This window comes from Phyllobates terribilis, unplaced genomic scaffold (assembly GCF_046119375.1).
Source record: "Phyllobates terribilis strain yellow unplaced genomic scaffold, ASM4611937v1 Scaffold_5__5_contigs__length_657084704, whole genome shotgun sequence".
Lineage (NCBI taxonomy): Eukaryota > Metazoa > Chordata > Amphibia > Anura > Dendrobatidae > Phyllobates > Phyllobates terribilis.
In genome coordinates, this window is record NW_027362765.1 from 26,954,558 (window position 1) to 26,977,481 (window position 22,924).

General features: G+C 44.2%; 1 pseudogene; it reads left to right on the forward strand.

Moving 5' to 3' along the window:
* The first annotated feature begins 5,067 nt into the window (after nucleotides 1–5,067).
* The window catches only part of LOC141271817 (uncharacterized), a 114,139-nt pseudogene continuing 96,282 nt past the window's right edge, over nucleotides 5,068–22,924 (forward strand).

Sequence of the window (22,924 nt, forward strand, 5' to 3'; positions counted from 1 at the left end):
TCACTGTATCTCCTCACCATAGTGTGTTTTTCCCTTCCCCCATGACAGCACCATACGAGAGAGTAGGATCCGCCCCTATTACCGGACAGGAAGCCCTGAGCACAAAATAAAAAGGCAACTCCGACTTCCTCCTTCAATGTGGTTTCCCGTCTTCAAGGATGTAGAAGCCTGGAGCACACGGCTGGAGCAGCCATGAATCATGGAACACCATGCTGTGTTCTATAGCAGCCTCTAGTAAGTGGCAGTGTGCAGGGGCCCAGTTGGGCTCTGAAATGCTAACATCAGTCTGGAAGAATCTACATTTATTGATTCCGTACCTACCTACATTTGTTTGGCCTAGACCTCACGGTTAGGCCTCATGGCTTGCGTAGTGACCCTCACGGTTAGGCCTCGCAGCTTGCGTGGTGAGCCTCACGGTTAGGCCTCGCGGCTTGCGTGGTGAGCCTCGCGGTTAGGCCTCGCGGCTTGCGTGGTGAGCCTCGCGGCTTGCGTGGTGAGCCTCGCGGCTAGGCCTCGCGGCTTGCGTGGTGAGCCTCGCGGTTAGGCCTCGCGGCTTGCGTGGTGAGCCTCGCGGTTAGGCCTCGCGGCTTGCGTGGTGAGCCTCACGGTTAGGCCTCATGCCAATTCAGGTCTGGGCTTATGTCTCATGTTGGCCTGTCTGAAGGTTTTTTCAGACTTCTTCATAGGAAAACCCTGCCACGTTAAGATTTGCCTCAGCTGTCTACCTCACGGTGGGTTTCCCGGTTAGCCAGGCAACTTGGGGCTTGTAAATCTGTTTCACTAAGGTCTCAAAGCTTCACTACCCTTTACTAGCAATATTACTGATATTGGTAAGAAGGTTTCTTGAAGATGCCCTCGTTCTGGGGTGATTATATTAAATACAGTCCAAAGGATAGCTGCTGAGTAACAGGTCCAGTCAATCCTTCATGCTTGGATAGCATATTGAACTAGTCTGCATTTAGCATCTGTCTCAGTGGTCTTCTTGGTAAAGGTGTGAATGGGGGCGCTAAAAGAATAATATCAATTTAAGTCCAGTTGATCTTCACAATCTAGGATCATTAGTAACGTAACATAGTCTTAATCATGGTCTGATTTATTCAACCTAACGTCGAAACGCATAGGTCGTAACTCTTATTGTACACTAATGCCAACATATGGTGGAGTATTATGTTTTAAAGGCTAAATAAAAGCTTAGTTTTACTAACTTTTGAGCAGTTCCCTCTGGATCGTTTTGTATTTTTTCCTAGTTCTCATCACAGCTGCTCTGACTAGATCCGTGCGGAACTGCATACACTCCACAGCCCTTAAGGTGAGTGGAATTTATTCCTATTTTTTTCTTTTATTGGCTGAATAAAGACTTGGGTCCTTCAAATTCAACCTTTCTCCCCCAATTGTACTCCGACACTAACTTACTGGGACTAGGCCTCACAAATGTATTATTACGATTTTTATTATAACTGCACTATTACAATTATAATGAACCAGTTTATAATTAATTAGTAGATTTTTTTTATGTCTAATAATGGTATTACTAAAATCCCTATACTTAAAAACTGTTGATCCACAAGAAGGCAAAACCCAGGACACATTCAGCAAATTTGCATCAGGGGGAAAAAAAAATTCCCTCTTGACCCCGAGAAAAGGCGATCAGTCCTAGAACCCTGGATCAAATGTACTACTATAGATGTAACATTTTGTCTAATTTAACTCTAACCCACAATGTTATGTGTATTGAGGAAATCATCCAGCCTTTTTTTTTTTTTTTTTGAAAGCTGTTAGTGTCTGCCATTACTACCTCTTGTGGTCGGCATTCCACAGCCTGACTTCTCTGACTGTAAAGCACCCTTTCCTATTTTAGGTGCTGGAATTGCTTTTCTTCCAGTCGTAATGAGTGTTCCCTGGTCCTTAGTATGGTCTTTAGAGGGAATAAGTCGTGTGCTAGTCCTTTATACTGACCACTCATATATTTATAGATGGAAATGAGATCCCCTCTGAGGAGTCGTTTTTTTAAGCTAAACAAGCTCAACTTTTTCAACCTCCTCATATGAGAGGCCTCCATCCCTTTAGATGAACTGGCTGATAAACATCTACAGCTCAGCCCCCCCTTTTCCCTTCCTGGTTGAAGGTGCAAGAGGGACATGGCTGCCCTAAGCTTAAAGAAATCATTGTGAGTCCAGTTAAAACAAATACCTGGAGTCTTCGAATGACCTTTTGGACGTTAAGTGATTAAAATCTCTATACCCCATATCCTCCTGATAGGGAATGGTAGGAGGAGCTGCGAGTTGTACTCAGCGGTGGGGGGTTGAAAAACCAACATTTTCCCCAATCTACCCTCCTGCTTTAGAGTGATAAGAAACTTGATCGTGCCAAGAGGGGTGGCACTATACCGGTCTGACCTCCTAAGGGAGGTATAAGTTGGACTCACCTTTAGGGAAGTTGATAAACCACTTTGCCCAGATTGCCCCAATCTACCCTCCTGGTATGGAATGGTAAGATAAACTTGATTGTGCCACGTAAGGCAGCACTACCAGTCGGCCTTCCTAAGGGAAGTGCGAGTTGGACTCGCCGGTATGGGACTGATGAACCAGTAAATATCCCAGTCCATCCTCCTAATGGAGTTGCCCCACAGACATGATTATACCGGATCTGGTAAAATTATTTCAAGACCAGTGTATTCTCCCAGTTAGAAGTGGGGCAGATGGACTAATTGGAAATTAAGTCAATGGAGCCATATTACACTATGTATTCTTGGGATTAAAGTCATAAACTGGTAGACTCAACTAAGTGGCGAGTTGGTTAAATATCCAGTCAGTACGCTCTTGGGCAAGACGGCGATTCTGCAATAAACCTATAAAAGGAGGAATCAGTGGATGAGTTAAAATGTCCCCGTACCCGTGAGATTCCTGTGGCGAAGGAGAAGCATCTTTGCTAGTTAAGACGAATGCCTTTACACTGAGGTAAGACCATTCTGATTATTACTCAAGCACAGGATGATACGTACTTAAGGTACATGTTTAACGGGACGGGATGCTAATACCTCAGCTTAAGACCATCTGAGATTTGACCAATACCATAAGAGATCTAGATCTTTCTGAATGAGTTGCTTCAGAAAAAAAAAAGTGTACCAGAGGTGATGGTTATCACTCTGTTTACTTAGTTTCTTTGCTTGAAAACTAATCTATTTAGCATTTGAACTATTTTTATCTAAGAAGCTCCATGGTTGGATTATATCCATTTAAATTGCAGGATTGATGCTATTATAGGGGAATAGCGTAAATATGATCATCCCTGCATGAACGGTGGATTGTGACTTTTCTTTTGGAATCACTCAGATCTGTGTCTTACCCTTCTAGTTGTATTAGCTCTTGGTACTTGGCTAGATTATGGTAGCCAGAAACTCCCCCGGATAGAAATCTCGAACTATAAGTGTCCTTTCGGCTTAAATACATTTCTTGGGTGGACGTAACGTTACACCCTAAGGGATATAAAGTACTAAATATTTCTGCTGGTTTTGGAACCCCCATTTTTGCAATCTGGGATGCTCTATCTACTCTTGATAGCATAGGGTTGGGTAGTTGTGAACAATTGAGATCGTTGACCCTAGAAAAAGTTCTTACGACCCAGATCTTGGCCTTAATTGGGGCTTTCAATTGAAAATGCCAACAATATTAAGGTAGAAACCCTAGTGAAAGCCTGGTTAAGGTTCCCAGGTTCCCTGAATCGATTAACTTCTGCTTCTATTACAGTACTTCAGTTGTTGGTTAGTTGATTTAATGAGAACATAATATCTAATCAAATCTGTGAAAGATATTCAACCATGTATATAAGTGAGCTATCTAAATATAGACCTTTCTCTGGGAGATAAAGTGTTTTAAAAATCCTTTTTACTCTAGTTGGCGCTTTTGGTTTAAGCTCCAAATCGATAGACATTATGTTGATTGAATGATATCTAAAACTTTCACAATCTTCCTTCTTGAAGCACTTTCTGTTGAACTAGGATATTCCGGGGATCTTTCTTCAGGTGTAAGATCCTACAAGGGGTGCTCCCTCCCTATTGAAGGACTCCGATAATTACTTACCGGTAATTTGATTTTTACTGAAACCCATGACAGCACCCTAATTTTCCCTTCCTTTGGTTTTTGGTTGATGATGGTTCTTAGTCTTCTCACAATGAAGAATGGGCTTGAGTGAATGTATAAATAAAAATGATGTTGAATTGGGCTCTTACTGAATTGGACTCTTACTTGACTCCTGGAAACCACATTGAAGGAGGAAGTGGGAGTTGCCTTTTTTATTTTGTGCTCAGTGCTTCCTGTCTGGTAATAGGGGCGGATCCTACTCTCTGGTATGGTGCTGTCATGGGTTTCAGGAAAATCAAATTACCGGTAAGTAATTATCATTTTTCTATATCTCGTATTGTTTGGGCTTATTTTTAAATGGATTAATAGATATTGATATTTTAGGAATTTCTTTGTTAGCTGTATATACAACAATAGCAATAACAGTGTTGGGAAGTAGAGACATATACCGACCCATAAGTGTCCTGTGTTGCTGGAATGGTGCCAGTCCTGCCTTCCTCTTGGGGTGGGCTGTGGATGACGCTGTTTAAACTGCTGTGTTCATCTTTTGGACCTAGACTTATTTTACCTAATAAAGATTTAGTTACTTTCTACATAGCTGTCGGCTCATGACCATTTCTTTTTTTTTTTGATCTAAAGTATATAAGTTTTATTTAATAGACGTCAGGAAAAAACAGAATTTAGTAAAATGGTAAAGAAAGTAGCACATTAATGATTCCACACTACTCCTGAGCCACCCCTGCTTGAGTCCCCCACCAATCTCTGCATTTCCTGGTCAGTCCCAACAAACTTTAGATACCTATGGCCAATTAGTTGTTGAAGCAATTGCAATCACAGCCAGTGTTTGGGAGAATGGAGGAGATGACTTGGTCAGCAATTCAACTGATGTTCCACTCCGTACGAGACAAGAGAATACAACATCTACAAATTATATCTCCTCATATGTTCCTCTTACAATTACAGGAGATAATATTACATGGAATTCTTTATGATGTTCCATCCTCTCATCTTCTTCATTCAGATCCCTACAACACCGGATCTTCTCAGTGGAGTTCTACTATATTTAGACAATTTTTCTGATTTACCAATCAAGGAAGGATATGGGCAAGAACAAAATTGTGGAGAGGCTATTACAATTCACCCTAGAGATCCTGTTCCGGCTTACTGGAGAGGTGAGAGATTCTGATGTCGTCACATTACATCATTCTTATCTATGGGAACAACAGATGGACAGAACTGGAGAGGTGAGGACTCTGGAAATGTCTGAAGTGAGCTTTATTAATGTGTCTCTCCATAACCAGGATTACACAGTAGTTAAGAAGACCTCTAGTGAGCACTGTCAGGACCCTTTGTCTGAGGGATGGGGAAGAACTATGAGCCCAATCACGGAGCCTCCACCTAGCCCCCTGATACATGAGGACATCACTGACCAGAAGATCCTAGAACTCGCCTACAAGATGATTGAGCTGCTGACTGGAGAGGTGACACTGCTGGGAATGCTGGGACATTATATAGTAATGCTAGGAGGGAATGGGGGGGTGACTATCTTTGTATATGTCAGGTTCCTATAAGGTGTCAGGATGTCACCGTCTATTTCTCCATGGAGGAGTGGGAGTATTTAGAAGGACACAAATATCTGTACAAGGACGTTATGATGGAGGTTCCTCAGCCCCTCACATCACCAGGTAATAGACATGACTAAATGCACATGGCCTATAATTATCTCTATGTAAAGAATGAATGAATTCCCTGTTTTGTGTTTTCTCCAATTCTAGCGAGTAAGAGAACAAAACTAGAGGGATGTCCCCAGTCTCTTCTCCCACAGGACTGTAAACCAGAAGACTCCACTGTTCCTCAGGATCCTCAGGTAGATGGAGAGGTGTCATGAGATATCCCCTATGATGTGTCGACTGCTGTGAAGGTCTTTGTGCTCAGTCTTGTATTATATGTTTTATACTGGTGTAATGAGAATGGTGGAGATGACAGGATTAGAGCTGATCATAGATGTGACTTCTCCATCTGTCTGTGACTTTTACAATATTTGTTTCAGGGTAAAGATCTGACCCATATCGATACTACAGAGACATATGTGAGGGGTGATGAGCGATGTAAAGAGGAGATTCCTACAGATAATTGTCCAGGTGAGTAGTAAACACTAAATGCAGAGAAGTTACAGATTCTTCTCATTCATCAGCTTTCACTGCTATATCAGTAGTGTAGTCTGAACATATCACAATTATATGATCACCATTCTGCTGTTAGACCCCTACATGTTCCTCCACCCAATACTTTTCAAATTACTTTGGGCATTGAAAGCCCTTCTTCTATAGAGCTTACAATCTGGAGGATCCACCTACCTCCTGGAATCAGAAAGTGCTGACCCTTACCTGCCCAGATCTGTAATCTGTAATCTGCAAAGCCAAATGACTGCATAAGTAGAATGTGCTGACAAGTTGGTTACACCGGGGCGATTTTAGCATCACTTGGAATGTGCTTGTCAACTTGGTCACACTATATAAATCCATGCAACCGGCAAGGATTTATATACTGTGACCTTAAAGAATGGTAAAAAATAAAAAAAATAAATCTATACTTACCTTCCGATGGCCCCCACAGTCTTGCTTCTCTCCGTCCTGGCTTGCCGGTACACTACACTAAAGGACCTGCCGTCACATGACTATGACGTCAGGTCCTTCAGTCCACCGTGAGCTGCCGGCAAGTGAAGACAAAGAGACCGGGGGCCATCAGAAGGTAAATATAATATTTATTTTTTATTTTATTCTTTTTTTTTTTACAGGTTCTATGGTACCTGGGTCCGGAGGAGAGTCTCCTGTCCTTCACACCCGGGTACCAGCCGCACATTGAAACGCTTGTATTCCGCATGTACAGATGCAGTGATGCGGAATCCAAGCGTTCCAATGCAAGTCAATGGTGGCGAAAACGCAGCGCAAAATTAATGTACATGCTGCGTTTTTTTCCCCCAGCGGAAATTTCCGCAGCATGTGCACAGAACATGCAGCTTATCATTGGGGAACATGGCAGACCTTCTACCATGCGTTTCTGCAGTGTTTTTGCCACTGCAGAAACGCTTAAACGCATCCTGGGCACACAGCCTTAAAGCCGCAATGCTCCTCTGCGAAATTGTCATGTGATAAGGCTCGTTAAAGGGTCACTATTGACTTTTAAGATTGCTACTTCCTGTAGGTGGCACTAGAGTTCTAGTCCTCTTCCTCTCTGAAGAGAAAGTTTGCATATTTCCCAGAGGAGCATTGTGGCTTTAAAAGTCTCCTCACCTAACGTGCTTAACATGTCACTCTCCACAAGGAAAAATATTACCCCTAGATACTGACAAGTTAGGAAATTATTTGAAGAAAAATATTATGATGGGCCTCTTAGAGAAATCAGAGGGTAATGATGCTGTTGGCTTCCTAGAACCCTGATATCTTATTGGATGAATCTACCTTCTCTTCTGTGCTGCTGAATGTGCTCATATGATCCCTACAAGACCAGGTCCAGTCTTTGTGGCTAAATTTCGCTTTCACATGAAATGTGCAGTGAGGCCCAAGTGTGGATTTCGGTACAATAAGAACAGAGTTTCCCTTTATTCTGAATTATCAATTTTTTTTTAAAACCTACTAACTTCGTAGAGGATTGTGATAAACTACATAGTAAACAATCACACCTGTGCCATGATATATACCTAAGCTGTGCGTGGCTGATGGGTGTAATATACATTTATTCACGCCTGCAGGAGATGTGTTGGCATGGCGAGAGCCCTGATTTCATGACATCACTCCATGTCAGACCTGGGCAAAGTGTGGCCTGTGGGACACATCCAGCCCTCTGGCTGTTCCCAGTCCGGCCCGCGGTCTGAGACAGTTGATGAGAAAACAGTGGCCCGTGCCCACACGCTTGCTGTCTCCTCTAAGTTTGTCTCCATCCGAACTGACTGCATTAGTGGAGGAGGGACCTGGGGAGGCCGTGTGGGGCTCTCGCGCTGGACCTGGGGGAGGCCGTGTGGGGCTCTCGCGCTGGACGTGGGGGAGGCCTTGTGGGGCTCTCGCGCTGGACGTGGGGGAGGCCGTGTGGGGCTCTCGCGCTGGACGTGGGGGAGGCCGTGTGGGGCTCTCGCGCTGGACGTGGGGGAGGCCGTGGTGGGGCTCTCGCGCTGGACGTGGGGGAGGCTGTGGTGGGGCTCTCGCGCGGGACGTGGGGGAGGCCGGGGTGGGGCTCTCGCGCGGGACGTGGGGGAGGCCGGGGTGGGGCTCTCGCGCGGGACGTGGGGGAGGCCGGGGTGGGGCTCTCGCGCGGGACGTGGGGGAGGCCGGGGTGGGGCTCTCGCGCAGGACGTGGGGGGAGGCCGTGTGGGGCTCTCGCGCCGGGGTGGGGCTCATACGATATATTGAAGGGGCTGTTTTCAAGTTCAGACAGTATATAGGGGGATTTCAGCGTACTTAATTCTCCTCAAAATTAATTGATATAATTATTATTTTGTGTTTGTATAGCTCCAACATATTCTGCAGCTATTTACAATTCAGACAATTTACAGACATTATGGGCACTGTCCCCATCGGCGCTCACAATCTATATTCCCTATCCGTATGTCTTTGGAGTGTGGGAGGAAACCCACGCAAACACGGGGAGAACATACAAACTCCTTGTAGATGTTGTCCTTGGTGGGATTTGAACCCAGGACCCCAGGACCCCAGCGCTGCAAGGCTGCAGTGCTAACCATTATATTAATTATAATAATATTGAGCAGAATTAATTTCAGCCTATTGGTTCAGCCCTCCACAACAGTCACAATGTTTCATGTTGCCAATCGGGAAAATTAATTGCCCACCCCTGCTCCATGTCAGTATTTCCATTATGTTTTTGATACTAATGAATTCAGATTACTGGCTGCCTCACTTATATTAGTCTGAAACTCATTGGTAGCGTTTAACCCTTTCACGACTATTGACGTACCCATATGTCCTAGTTGGGAATAGTTTCCCGACGTTTGACATACGGATATATCATGGCCATCGTGCACTGTACAGAAGCTGTGCCCGTTCGATCGCCGCCAGGAGCTCTGCATACATGACTGCTGAGACCCGACTGTCACTGGCAGGAGAAATGTCCACACTGCCCCCGACTGTTTAACCCCTTATATGCCGTGATCAATATTGATCGCAGCATTTGAGAGGCTAGGAGAGGGAGGGGTCTCTCTCCCGTCCGATCGGTGCCCCATCGCAAGGGCGCTATCATTGTCATGATGACCTCCGGGTCAGAGACCTCTATGGCAAGCCTGTTAGAACATGCCAGGAATATGGTCTGAGAGGCTTCGGTCAGTGCAATACTGACAGGTATAATGCATTGCAGTGAATTATACCAGAGATCAGAATAATAAATATTAAAATCCCATAGAGAGTCTAAGTGAAAAAAAAACAACTTATACCAATAAATAGGTATATTTATGTAAAAACAAAAAAAGTACACATATTTGGTATCGCCGCATCTGGAACAACCCATCCTCTAAACCTGTCATGCTAGTTAACCCCTTCAGTAAACCTTGTAAAAATAAATAATAAAAAACGTGGCAAAAAAGCTACTTTTCCATCTTACTGACGAATAAAACACGATCAAAAAGAGGAATGGAAGTAAATATCTTTGAAAATGTCATCTTTTTCTGCAAAAAGCAAGCCACAATACAGCTTCGTCAGTGGAGAAATAAAAAAGTTATCGCTCTCAGAATACAGTGATGCAAAAACAATTATTTTCTTCTATAAAATAGTTTTTATTTTTGTGTAAAAGCGCCAAAAGGGACTTCTGGTTTTAGCGCGCGCATGGAAGGCAGCGTGTGAGAGCAGCTCCATGCCCTAGCTTCTCCTCACTGGGTTCCCGGGACCGCTAAGGCCGCCCGACAGGGAAGAAAATCTGAGACCCACAAATCTCCAGCGTTACATGGAGAAATAGGTTACCAGGAACGGGATCCTGTAAACCTCAGCCAGCTAAGAAGGACGGGTGCAGCAAAATGGCGCCGGACACACCAAAAGTTAAAGAAAACATTAAGTCCTCCACTCAGTCGGCTTCTCTACCACAAGTGAGGGAAGAAGGGGATGACGAGCACCTAACAGGGCTTAATGTGTCTTTATGAAACGCTAGCTGCAGAAGTAGCAAAGGTCTTGGCACCTGAACTTAAAAAATCACTGGGGTCAGACGGTGTCTGCATCGCTACAACAAATGCAGGCAGCCATTTCACAGTAAGCTGACAGGCTTGACGCAGCTGAAAAATAGGATTCCCTCTACAGTCGATGAGCTGAGAAATTTACAATCAGAGCTAAGAAAAGCCACAAAGCTTAGCCAGCAACTATCTGATAAAGTTGATGACCAAGAAAACAGGTCCAGGAGAAACAACTTGAGAATAATAGGCTTGGCTTGCCTGAGTCCATGTCACCTAATCACTTGATTGGGGTATGCATGGAGGAGTTGCCTACCTACCTGGGAATTACTGGCATTTCTAAAGCAGAAAGAGCTTACAGAGTTGGCCCCCCATTACAACAACCATAGGGGGTCCTCGCCGAACAGACCAAGACCAGTGACTGTAAAATATCTAGACTTTTTATGGACAAATCAAATGTCCTACAGCAATATAGGAAGCAAACATCCCCGACTTTGATCAGAGGACATAAAGTTCTATTGTTTAGTGACTATTCTGTAGAAGTCACAAAAAAAGGAAAGCATTCAGTGAAATCTGCACCGAACTAGTGGGAAAGAAAATTAGATTTGCTTTACAATTCCCGGCTACCCAAAAAGTATTTTTCTCCAAAAGGAGGTTCAGAATCTTTCACTGCGCCAGACCAGGCTAGAGACTTTGTAAGAAAGCCATTGCAAAAGCCGCTGAAGGACACTAGAAACAATAAAAGCAATAATAACCATAAGGGTGGAGTCTGATCAAGAGGATCCAAACGATATAAGATCATAAAAAATGAAGAGGAAGGTTCCGGTTATGAAGTAAAATTGTAATGAAGATATGAGAGAGAGCCCACCAAAAATGTATTTAATTTTTTTTCAGTGTAGACTTATAGGTTTATTGACTATATGCCTTTCTCTCCTTTATCGTCTGTCATGTCTGAAGAAGAAAATGAGGAGCAGGGCTCAAAGATGTTTTGAACTTGATCAAAAACATTTGGACTGGCGAAGAAGTTCTTCTGGGATTACAGAGCTCCCGTTAATATATGCACGAAAAAAGCGAAGTCTAAAAGTTTAAAATCTCTGATTTAGTTGAATTTTGGGTAGGGAGGGATAGAAGTTTTGAAATATTTGGTTATTTATATAGTAGTTATAGTACTAATTTTGGTATTTAATCATATTCAGTATAATATGAGAATAATAACCTGGAATGTAAAAGGTCTTCAGTCTCCACATAAAGTGATCCTTTTGAGACACCTTAAAAAGATTAAGGCAGACATAGCCTTAGACGAGTTTCTTGTAATGATGCAAAGTGCCCACGATGCAGAAATGCTGCGGAGCCTTTCTGCATCTCCCTGACAGAAAAAAACGCATGCGGATTGTAAATGCGTTTTATCTGCCAGGTAGAAGCGTTTGTGAAGCGTTTTGAACATGCCATTTCACATGTGGGTTGACAAGCGCTTTCCAAGCAATTTTAGTATCACTTGGAAAAGTGCTTGACAACTTGGTCACAGTATATAAATCCATGCAACCGGCATGGATTTATGTTGTGTGACCAAGTTATGATGCTGCAAATGCAGCATCAATAGTAAAAAAAAAAAAAACCAAACAAAAAAAAACATTATGCTCACCTTCCGATGGTCCCCAGTCTCCTTCTCCGGTGTGTGACCTGTCACATGACTAAATGACGTCATGGAATGTCCTTTGACACCACCGCGAGCAGCTGAAGAGCCAGCAGCGCTACCGGGAGCAGACAGGGGGCCATCAGAAGGTAAGTGTGTTTTTTTACATTTTATTCTTTTTTAACTACAGGTACTATGGTACCCGGGTCTGGAGGAGACTCTACTCTTCTCCAGACCCGGGTACCATCCTCGCATTTGAATCGCATAACATCCGCATACATACTTATATGCATGCGGATGTTATGCGGCTCAGTGATGGTCTATGACAGCTAAACCGCCGTGATTCCGCAAAATTAATGGACGTGCTGCGGATTTTTCCGCAATGATAATCCGCAACGGAAATTTCCGCAGCATGTGCACAGCACATGCGGATTTTCATTGGGGACCTTTGCAGACCTATTATCAAGCTTTTTTTAAGCGTTTCCGCAGCGGAAATTACGCTGCGGAAACGCTTAAACGCATAGTGGGCACACAGCCGCAAAGAACAAGATTTTTGTAGAATGGATAAGTTGTGGGTGGGAGAGCTATATTGGGTTCCCCAGCAGTAAACATAAAAGCAGGGGTGCTGGTATTAATTAATAAACATGCGAATTGTAAGGGGATTCCACACAATGCTGATGATGTTGGGAGGATGATAAATTTGTTGCTAGATAGCCCAATTGGGAGAATAAGGCTGTATAACGTTTATGCACCGAATGATATTCACAAACCTTTCTTTAAAGAACTAGAGAAACATATACTAGAGGACGAAGAAAATAATTATAGGAGGAGATCTAAATACAGTTCTGAATGTCGCGGAGGATGGATCAGGGTCAAATTGAAAAATGACATGGGAAGAACGCATGACGACAAAATATTAGCCCCTTTTGTAGAGAATACAAGCATGTTGGATATATGGCATACCTCACAACCAGTAGACCGCAAATGTATTCACTTTTCGCAAGTGCACAACACTTGGTCTAGAATAGACTGTCTTTTAGTTTCTTAGGATTTGATAAATAGAATGGACGACGTAAATATTCATGATCTAATTATATCAGACAACGCGCTGGTCTCGCTCTCCTTACATGACATTTTCTCAAAAGTTACAGATATATTGCGGAGAGTCCCCCCCCCCCCCCTCTTTTTTTATTTTTTTTTTTATTTAGCGAACAATGAAAATTTACAGAAACTCGTAAAAGAATGGTGGTTAGATTTCAGTATAGATAATAAGGAGCATGAGGAGGCAGCTCCCTTATATTGGGACACAGCAAAGGCAGTTCTGAGGGGAAGAATGATGGGCTATGTGAGAGCTATGACAAAAAAAAGCGTCAATAGCATATAATGAAGTGAGCATCGAAGCAAGAAAATGGTATGCAACATGTCTAAACTGTCCAACCATACTTAATAAAGATAAATGGTTGAAAGTCAAATCAGAGTTTGACCTTTGGTTGGATAGAACAGAAAGGTTGAAGGGACAGAAAAAAATCAGTGGAATTCTTTAAATTTGGGAACAAAGCAGGATCGCTTTTGGCGAGATTGGCTAACTGGAAGAGACTTATGACATTCATAATTAATCTAAGAGATTCTGAGGCAAAATTACTAAGCAATCCAAAAAAATATATAAATTAAATACTTATCACATATTATTTGGCACTTTATAAATAAGGAGAATCAAACGCTGAAGAGGGAAATTGCTTTCTTGATACGCTGAATCTTCCTGTGTTAAATGATTCAGATAGAGACTCGCTTAACCAGCGCTGTAGCACATTTTCACGGAGGCAGTTAACCCTTTCGCGCCAGAGCCGGTTTTCGCCTTCGTGACTAGGCCAATTTTTTCAATTCTGACCACTGTCACTTTATGAGGTTATGGCTCTGAAACGCTTCAACAGATCCCACTGGTTCTGAGATTGTTTTTTTCGTGACATATTGTCCTTCATGATTGTGGTAAAATTTCTTTGATATCGCTTGCGTTTATTTGTGAAAAAAAATCGGAAATTTGGCGAAAATTTAGCAATTTTCAAACTTTGAATTTTCATGCCCTTAAATCAGAGAGATATGTCACACAAAATAGTTAATAAATAACATTTCCCACATGTCTACTTTACATCAGTACAATTTTGGAACCAATTTTTTTTTTTTTGTTAGGAAGTTATAAGGGTTAAACGTTAACCAGCGATTTGCAAATTCTGTTGGAAAAATGAGAAAACCATTTTTTTAGGGACTACATCTTTATTTGAAGTGACTTTGAGGGGCCTTTATGACAGAAAATACCCAAAAGTGACACTATTCTAAAAACTTCAATCCTCAAGGTGCTCAAAACCAAATTCAAGAAGTTTATTAACCCTTCAGGTGCTTCATGGGAATTTTTGGAATGTGGAAATAAGCAATGAACATTTAACTTCTTTTTCACAAAAATGTTATTTTAGACCCCATTTTTTTTTTATTTTCACAAGGGTAACAGGAATAAACGGACTACACAATTTGTTGTGCAATTTCTCCTGAACACGCCGATACCCCATATGTGAAAGAAAACCACTGTTTGGGCGCACTGCAGGGTTCGGAAGAGTAGGAGCGCCATTAGACTTTTTGAATGTAAAATTTGTTTGAATAATTAGCTAACGCCATGCCGCATTTGGGGAGCCCCTGATGTGCCTAAACAGTGGAAAGCCCCCACAAGTGACACCATTTTGGAAACTAGACTCCTTAGGAAACTTGTCTAGGTGTGTGGTGAGCACCTTGAACCTACAGGTGCTTCACAGAAGTTTATAATATTGAGCTGTAAAAATACAATTTTCACATTTTTCCCACAAAAATGTTTTTCATCCCCTAATTTTGCATTATCATAAGGGTAACAGGATAATTTGCACCATGAAATTTGTTGTGCAATTTCTCCTGAGTACGCCGATTCCCCATATGTGGGGGAAAACTACTGCTTTGGCACACGGCAGGGCTTGGAAGAGAAAGGAGCGCTATGTTGGCTGGGATAGGTTGCAGACACCATGTCACATGTGAAGAGTCGCTGACATGCCGAAACAGCAGAAACCCCCACAAGTGACCCCATTTTGTAAACTACACCTCTCAAGGAATTCATCTAGGGAAGTATTGAGTATTTTTTAATTTTTAAATTGATACCATTGGGCAGTGAAGAAAACATAATTAATATTTTTACCACAAAAAAAAATGATTTAGCCTCAGATTTTACATTTTCACACAGGGCAATGGGTAAAAAATGGTGCCGAAATGTGTCACTTAATTTCTTCTCAACGTGGCCATACGGCGAGACCCGGGAGGGACGGAGCGCTATTTGACTCTTGGAAAACAAATTATTGTAGTTTGCGGACTCCATATACACAGCTCCTAAGTGCTAGAAGAGCACAATCCCCCCTCAAGTAACCCCATTTTGGAAATTATACCCTTTGGGAATTTACCTAAAGGTGTAGTGTTGATTTTGACTCCATGGGTCTTTTCCAGAAACAAGCAGCCGTGGATGTTGCTGAGTGAAAATTTCAAACTGCCGTTGAAGTGACCAGTACGCTGTAGTGACCAGTACGTTGTGCCCAGCTCGTGCTTCTGGAGACATGCACCTGTAAATTAGGCAAGCTCTCATCGCTACAGGACTGCCAAACATGTGGACTCTAAATGTACTTTAGGCACATTGTGGGGCTCAGAAGGGAGGGAGGCATTTGGATTTGGGAGCACAACATTTTCTGAATTTCTTTTGGGGGGCTAGGGCCATTTCACATTTTCCAGAGCCTTTCTGTTACCAGTAACTTGGAAGTCCCTTATATTTTTAACAGATAACGGACCTGAGTGGGGACTTGCATTTTTTGATGACTAAGTTGAAGCTTTTATTGGGAGCATTTTACCTAACATTTATCCGGCACTCTAGGCTGAGCACTTACATCGGGGTTTTGTCACGCTGTCTCCGTATACTGGAGGTAGGGGGCCTAAGCTGACCCTAAGCTGGGACCCTGACTAATCCCTCAACCTGGAGGTACTGTTAAAGGTACAGAGGTCCAGGCCGCCAGCGTAACCCCTACCTCCTGAAGATCCCTGCACCACAGTAATCTAGTCCTGAGAAGGACCCCGATCACAACCAAAGGGAACAAGACATAATATGCCCAAACACAATACTTAGACGAACGAGACAGTACAAGGGAAAAACCAAAACCACCTTGCATACAAACAACTACTCAACTACAACAGAGGGAAAACCAACGGGAAAGGAGATAAATGATAAAGCGAGGAAAGGGAAAAACACTTCCAAATACACTTATCTCAGCAACTCCAAACACCACGATCCGCTCTGTCAGTCTGAATGAAATGCTTTCACCGACACCTCCCAAACAGACCAGCAGGTATATGAAGGAGTCTCACTACAGAAGTATTGATTGCAGCTGGGCGAGGCTGGACCTCATCTAGCCCAGAGAGAGAGAGAATAAACTCCCTCACTGCCGAGAGACACAAAGCACCAACAAGTCAGCTGCGAGAAGTCAGGCTGTGTACTCGTGACGATCTTCGTGGCAACACACCCGTGACAGTACCCCCCCCTTCTACGAGGGGCCTCCGGACCCTCAGGGCCAGGTTTATCCGGGTGAGTCGTGTGGAAGGCCCGAACTAATCGGTCTGCGTTAATATCCGACGCAGGAACCCACATCCTCTCCTCAGGACCATACCCCTTCCAATGAACCAGGTACTGAAGGGACCGGCGATTAAAGCGTGAATCAATGACCCTCGATACCTGGAACTCCAAGTTACCATTGACAACCACTGGAGGGGGAGGTAAAGGTGACGGTACCACCGGCGCCACATACCTCTTAAGCAATGATCTGTGAAACACGTTGTGAATTTTAAACGTAGGGGGGAGATCAAGACGGAATGCCACCGGATTAATAATAGAACTGATTCTGTACGGCCCAATGAACCTGGGACCCAATTTCCAGGAGGGAACCTTAAGTTTAATATTCCTGGTAGACAACCATACCCGATCGTTCACACTTAGGTCCGGACCAGACACTCTCCTCCTATCAGCCATACGTTTGTATCGGTTCCCCATAGTATTCAGATTCTTCAGCACCCCTCTCCATACTGAAGCGAGTGATGAGGAAAATCGTTCCTCCCCAGGAACCCCCGAAGAGCCCCCCCTACTGAAAGTACAAAACTGGGGGTGAAAACCATATGCCCCAAAAAACGGGGACTTACCAGTGGACTCGCTCCGCCTATTATTAAGAGCAAACTCTGCCAGAGGTAAGAAAGAAGCCCAGTCCTCCTGGTTCTCTGACACAAAACACCGGAGATATGTCTCCAAGCTCTGGTTCATACGTTCCGTCTGACCATTGGTCTGAGGATGAAAAGCCGAAGAGAATGACAACTGCATCCCCCGCCGTGCACAAAACGCCTTCCAGAACTTAGACACAAACTGAGACCCCCGATCAGACACCACCTCGGAGGGTACCCCGTGAAGCCTCACAATCTCCCCAATGAACACCTGCGCAAGAGTTTTAGCATTAGGGAGAGCCGGAAGAGCGATAAAATGTGCCATCTTGCTGAACCTGTCCACTACAACGAGTATGACCGTTTTACCCGAAGACGGAGGGAGGTCCGTAATAAAGTCCATAGACAGATGAGTCCAAGGACGCTCCGGGATCTTCAAAGGTAAAAGGGCCCCAGACGGACGGGTATGTGAGGTCTTAGAGCGCGCACAAACCCCACAGGATGCGACAAAAGTTACCACCTCCTTATGCAAGTTAGGCCACCAAAACCGACGCGAGAGGAGATCCACAGTTGCTTTACTCCCCGGGTGTCCTGCAAAAACAGAGTTATGGTGTGCCTCGATCACCTTTTGTCGCAACTGATCTGGAACAAACAGTCTCCCTGGAGGTCCAACAGGGGCGTCCCCCTGAGCCTCCAATACCTCCTCCTCCAGCTCAGAGCATACTGCCGAAACCACCACCCCCTCCTGAAGGATAGGAATCGGGTCGTCCGTATTCCCGGCCCCCGGGAAACTACGAGATAAGGCATCCGCCTTTACATTTTTTGACCCAGGACGATATGTAACGACAAAATTAAACCTGGTAAAAAACAATGACCACCTAGCTTGTCTGGGATTCAGACGTTTCGCGGACTCCAGATATAGCAGGTTCTTGTGATCGGTGATGACGGTGACCGGATGAACTGCCCCCTCCAAAAAATGGCGCCACTCCTCAAAAGCTAACTTAATGGCCAAGAGTTCCCTATTGCCGACATCGTAATTCCTCTCAGCGGACGACAATTTTTTAGAGAAAAAGGCGCACGGATGCCACTTACCAGGGGACGAACCCTGTGACAATACTGCTCCCACCCCTACCTCGGAAGCGTCTACCTCTACAATGAATGGCTGAGACGCATCAGGTTGAATGAGTATGGGCGCCGAGGCAAAACATTTTTTCAAAGAGGAGAATGCTTGACAAGCCTTGTCAGACCACCTAGAAAAATCCGTCCCCTTTTTAGTCATGTCTGTGAGAGGCTTAACCATGGACGAGAAATTACGAATGAACTTCCGGTAATAATTAGCAAACCCCAGGAAACGTTGTAGTGCCTTAAGATTCTCTGGCCGATCCCACTCAAGAACTGCCCGCACTTTCCCAGGGTCCATACGAAAACCGGACGCTGAAACCAGGAAGCCTAAAAACTGGAGTTCCTGTACGGCGAACACACACTTTTCCCACTTGGCATACAGTTTATTATCCCGCAAGATCTGTAACACCTGCCTAACGTGCTCCTGATGAGACACCAGATCCGGCGAGTAAATTAAGATATCATCCAGATATATGACAACAAACTGTCCCACCAGGCGGCGAAAGATGTCATTAACAAAGTGTTGAAACACCGCCGGGGCATTAGTCAGACCGAATGGCATGACAAGGTTCTCATAATGCCCCTCCGGAGTGTTAAACGCCGTCTTCCACTCATCCCCCTCTTTCATCCTAATCAGATTGTACGCCCCCCTGAGATCCAACTTAGAGAACCATTTGGCGCCCACGATCTGATTAAAGAGATCGGGAATAAGTGGGAGCGGATACGGATCTCGGACCGTAATCCGATTAAGTTCACGGAAATCCAGGCAAGGGCGTAGGCCTCCATCTTTCTTCTTAACAAAGAAGAATCCCGCAGCCACCGGTGAAGATGAAGGTCTAATATGCCCCTTAGCCAGACTTTCAGAAATATAATCCTTCATGGCCTGCCTCTCAGGACCAGAAAGGTTATACAACCTAGCTTTAGGTAACTTGGCCTCAGGGAGCAGTTTTACAGAACAGTCATACACGCGATGAGGAGGTAGTTCCTGACACCCTTTCTCCGAGAATACATCCTCAAAGTCCGCCAGAAATGGAGGTAAGACCCAAGGAGTAACCGCACCAATGACCGTGTTCATGCAGTTTTTATTACAGAATTTACTCCATTGGCTTATCTCCCTGGTTTGCCAATTAATAACCGGGTTATGCTTAGCTAACCAAGGAAGGCCCAACACAATAGGAGTGGGAAGACCCTCCAACACGTAGCAAGACAACAGTTCTTTATGTATTGCCCCCACTTGAAGTTTTACGTCATGCACAGCTTGCAAAAAACTTCCCTGACCGAGAGGCCTGGCATCGATCGAGAATATGGGGATGGGTTTAGCCAACTCACTCAACCGCATACCTTGGACCCGGGCAAACCGAGCATCAACCAGATTAGCCCCGGCCCCACTATCCAGAAGAACAGATATCCTCTCAGTTCTCGTACCCACCACCACCTCCGCCGGTACGAGAAACTGAGACGAACCTAGGGACGAAATACCTACTCCCAGATTGCCGTCCACCACACAACCTGGGATTAACAGTTTTCCGACGACTCTTCACTCTGCAAGGGACGGGATGGACACCCCCCAATAAAATGTCCCTTTCTCCCGCAGAAGAAACACCTTCCTGCCTTATGGCACACCACCGGTCCCCTCCCCCGAAATGATGTCCCTCCTAATTGCATAGGCTCCTCTGGACTGACCAGGGGAACCACCATATGAGGGGACCTTGTAGGAGGTGGAGTCATCACAGGGGGTAGAATTATCCCGCACCTCTCCCGAAGCCGTCTGTCCACGCGAATAGCAAGGGCCATAGCGGCTTCCAGTGACACGGGAGAGTCATACTGTGCCAACACATCCTGTAATTTGTCGGATAAACCATGACAAAACTGGCTCCTAAGAGCCGGGTCATTCCACTGGGTGTCCGTGGCCCACCTACGGAACTCCGAACAGAATTCCTCCGCCAGACGATCTCCCTGCTGGATCCTACGTAACTTAGACTCAGCAAGGGAGATCCGATCTGGGTCATCATATACGAGTCCCAGAGCAGCGAAAAACCTATCCACTGACTGGAGAGCCGGGGAACCCGGGGGAAGAGAGAACGCCCAGGATTGTGGGTCCCCTTGTAGGAGCGAGATGACAATTCCCACCCTTTGTTCTTCACTCCCCGATGACCGAGGCCGCAGCCGAAAGTACAATTTGCATGCCTCCCGGAAAACAAAAAACTTGTCCCGCCCCCCAGTGAACCTATCAGGGAGAGCTACTTTAGGTTCTGGTCCGGCTTGCTCCTGAGGATACCAAACCTTGGACCTAACGTCCGCCAGCTCCATGGACAAACTCTGCAATTGCCGAGCTAGACCGGCTACTGGATCCATGGTAGCTGGAGAAAAACTAAGTTGGGTCGGTGAAAATGTCACGCTGTCTCCGTATACTGGAGGTAGGGGGCCTAAGCTGACCCTAAGCTGGGACCCTGACTAATCCCTCAACCTGGAGGTACTGTTAAAGGTACAGAGGTCCAGGCCGCCAGCGTAACCCCTACCTCCTGAAGATCCCTGCACCACAGTAATCTAGTCCTGAGAAGGACCCCGATCACAACCAAAGGGAACAAGACATAATATGCCCAAACACAATACTTAGACGAACGAGACAGTACAAGGGAAAAACCAAAACCACCTTGCATACAAACAACTACTCAACTACAACAGAGGGAAAACCAACGGGAAAGGAGATAAATGATAAAGCGAGGAAAGGGAAAAACACTTCCAAATACACTTATCTCAGCAACTCCAAACACCACGATCCGCTCTGTCAGTCTGAATGAAATGCTTTCACCGACACCTCCCAAACAGACCAGCAGGTATATGAAGGAGTCTCACTACAGAAGTATTGATTGCAGCTGGGCGAGGCTGGACCTCATCTAGCCCAGAGAGAGAGAGAATTAACTCCCTCACTGCCGAGAGACACAAAGCACCAACAAGTCAGCTGCGAGAAGTCAGGCTGTGTACTCGTGACGATCTTCGTGGCAACACACCCGTGACAGGTTTCCATCTAAATCTTCAAGTGATGTAATTCAGATGAAACCCCCGCGGGATGAATTCACTATAATGAGGCAGCAGAGTTACTCTGGACTCCGTCAGGTCTTTGTTTAGCGGTGTCCTTTTTTTCAGAAGTGCACAAAACTGTGGCCAACCGCACTTTTATGCACGCCTAAAAAAACTTGACACCGTGGGATCACAGGCCAGACTGCATCCACAGTGCCTCCATCTGCCTCATTACAGGGAATCTTTTGCCGGGGGTGCTGTCTGAATCACGTATTTCAGAGATTTACACGGAAACCCCAGTGTAAGTGCCCAGCGCAGAGCGTAGGATGAATGTGAGCCGAGCCTTACTGGGATCTTTGGGAGACATAATAAATCAGTAGCAGGTGAAGAATTGGTTTTATTTATTTTTTACGCCGTTCCTCATGTGGTATAAGTGATTAGACGACTTTATTCTTTGGATCGGTGAGATTACAGCGATACCAGATTCATATCGGGTTTTTATGATTGACAGCTGTCACACACTAAAAGACGCTTTTTTTTTTCAAAATCTAGTTTTTGCATCGCCATATTTTGAGAGCTATTATTTTTCCATATTTCGGCCCACAGAGTCATGTGAGGGCTTGTTTTTTGCGGGACGAGTTGACGTTTTTATTGGAACCATTTTTGGGTACATGACATTTTTTGATCGCTTTCTATTCCGTTTTTTGGAAGGTAAAATGAACAAAAACCAGCCATTCAGGATTTGTTTTTTGTGTGTTTTTTTTTTTTTTTTTTTTTTTTTTATGCCATTCTGCGTGTGGTAAAAGTGATAAGGCAGCTTTATTTTTCGGGTCAGTACTTTTACAGCGATACTACACTTATATAGTTTTTTATGTTTTAGCGCTTTTATACAATAAAACTATTTTATAGAAAAAAAAATGTTTGCATCACTTTATTCTGAGAGCTATAACTTTTATTTTTTATTTTTCGGCTGATGTAGCTGTATGGTGGCTTTTTTTTTTTGCGGGACAAGATGACTTTTTCAGCGGTACCATTTTTATTTCCATTTGCCATTTTGATTGCATTTTATACCACTTTTTGTTTGGCGATATGATGAAAAAGCATTGTTTTTTGCTCTGTTTTTTTTATTTTTATTTTTTATGGTGTGCGTAGAAGTGGTTATTTAGTGTGACAGTTTAATAGATCGGGTTGTTCCGGACGATACCAAATATGTGTACTTTTTTTGTTTTTGCATAAATATATGGATTTATTGGTTTAATATTATTTTTATTTTTTCTTGTGATTTATTTTTTTTATTTTTTAAACAGTTTGAAAACATTTTTTAGACTTTTTTTTTATTTTTTATTTTTTTTTTTTTACAGTTTTACTTAGTCCCTGTATGGGACATCAATTTTTATTTTTCTAATCACTGTTCTCATGCAATGCAATATACACGTATTGCATTGCATGAGAGCTCAGCTGACCGTTTTCCACTGTCAGATTCTCCTGCTAGACTCAGCTGCAGGCTGAGCCTAGCAGGACACTGTACATGGCAGACCCGGAGGTGGTCATGTGACCTCTGGATGCCATGACAATGCCAGGTCCTGTAAGCTATCACAGGGGCTGTCGGAAAGGTGAGTGGGTGACCCCCTCTCCTCTCACTATCTTCTA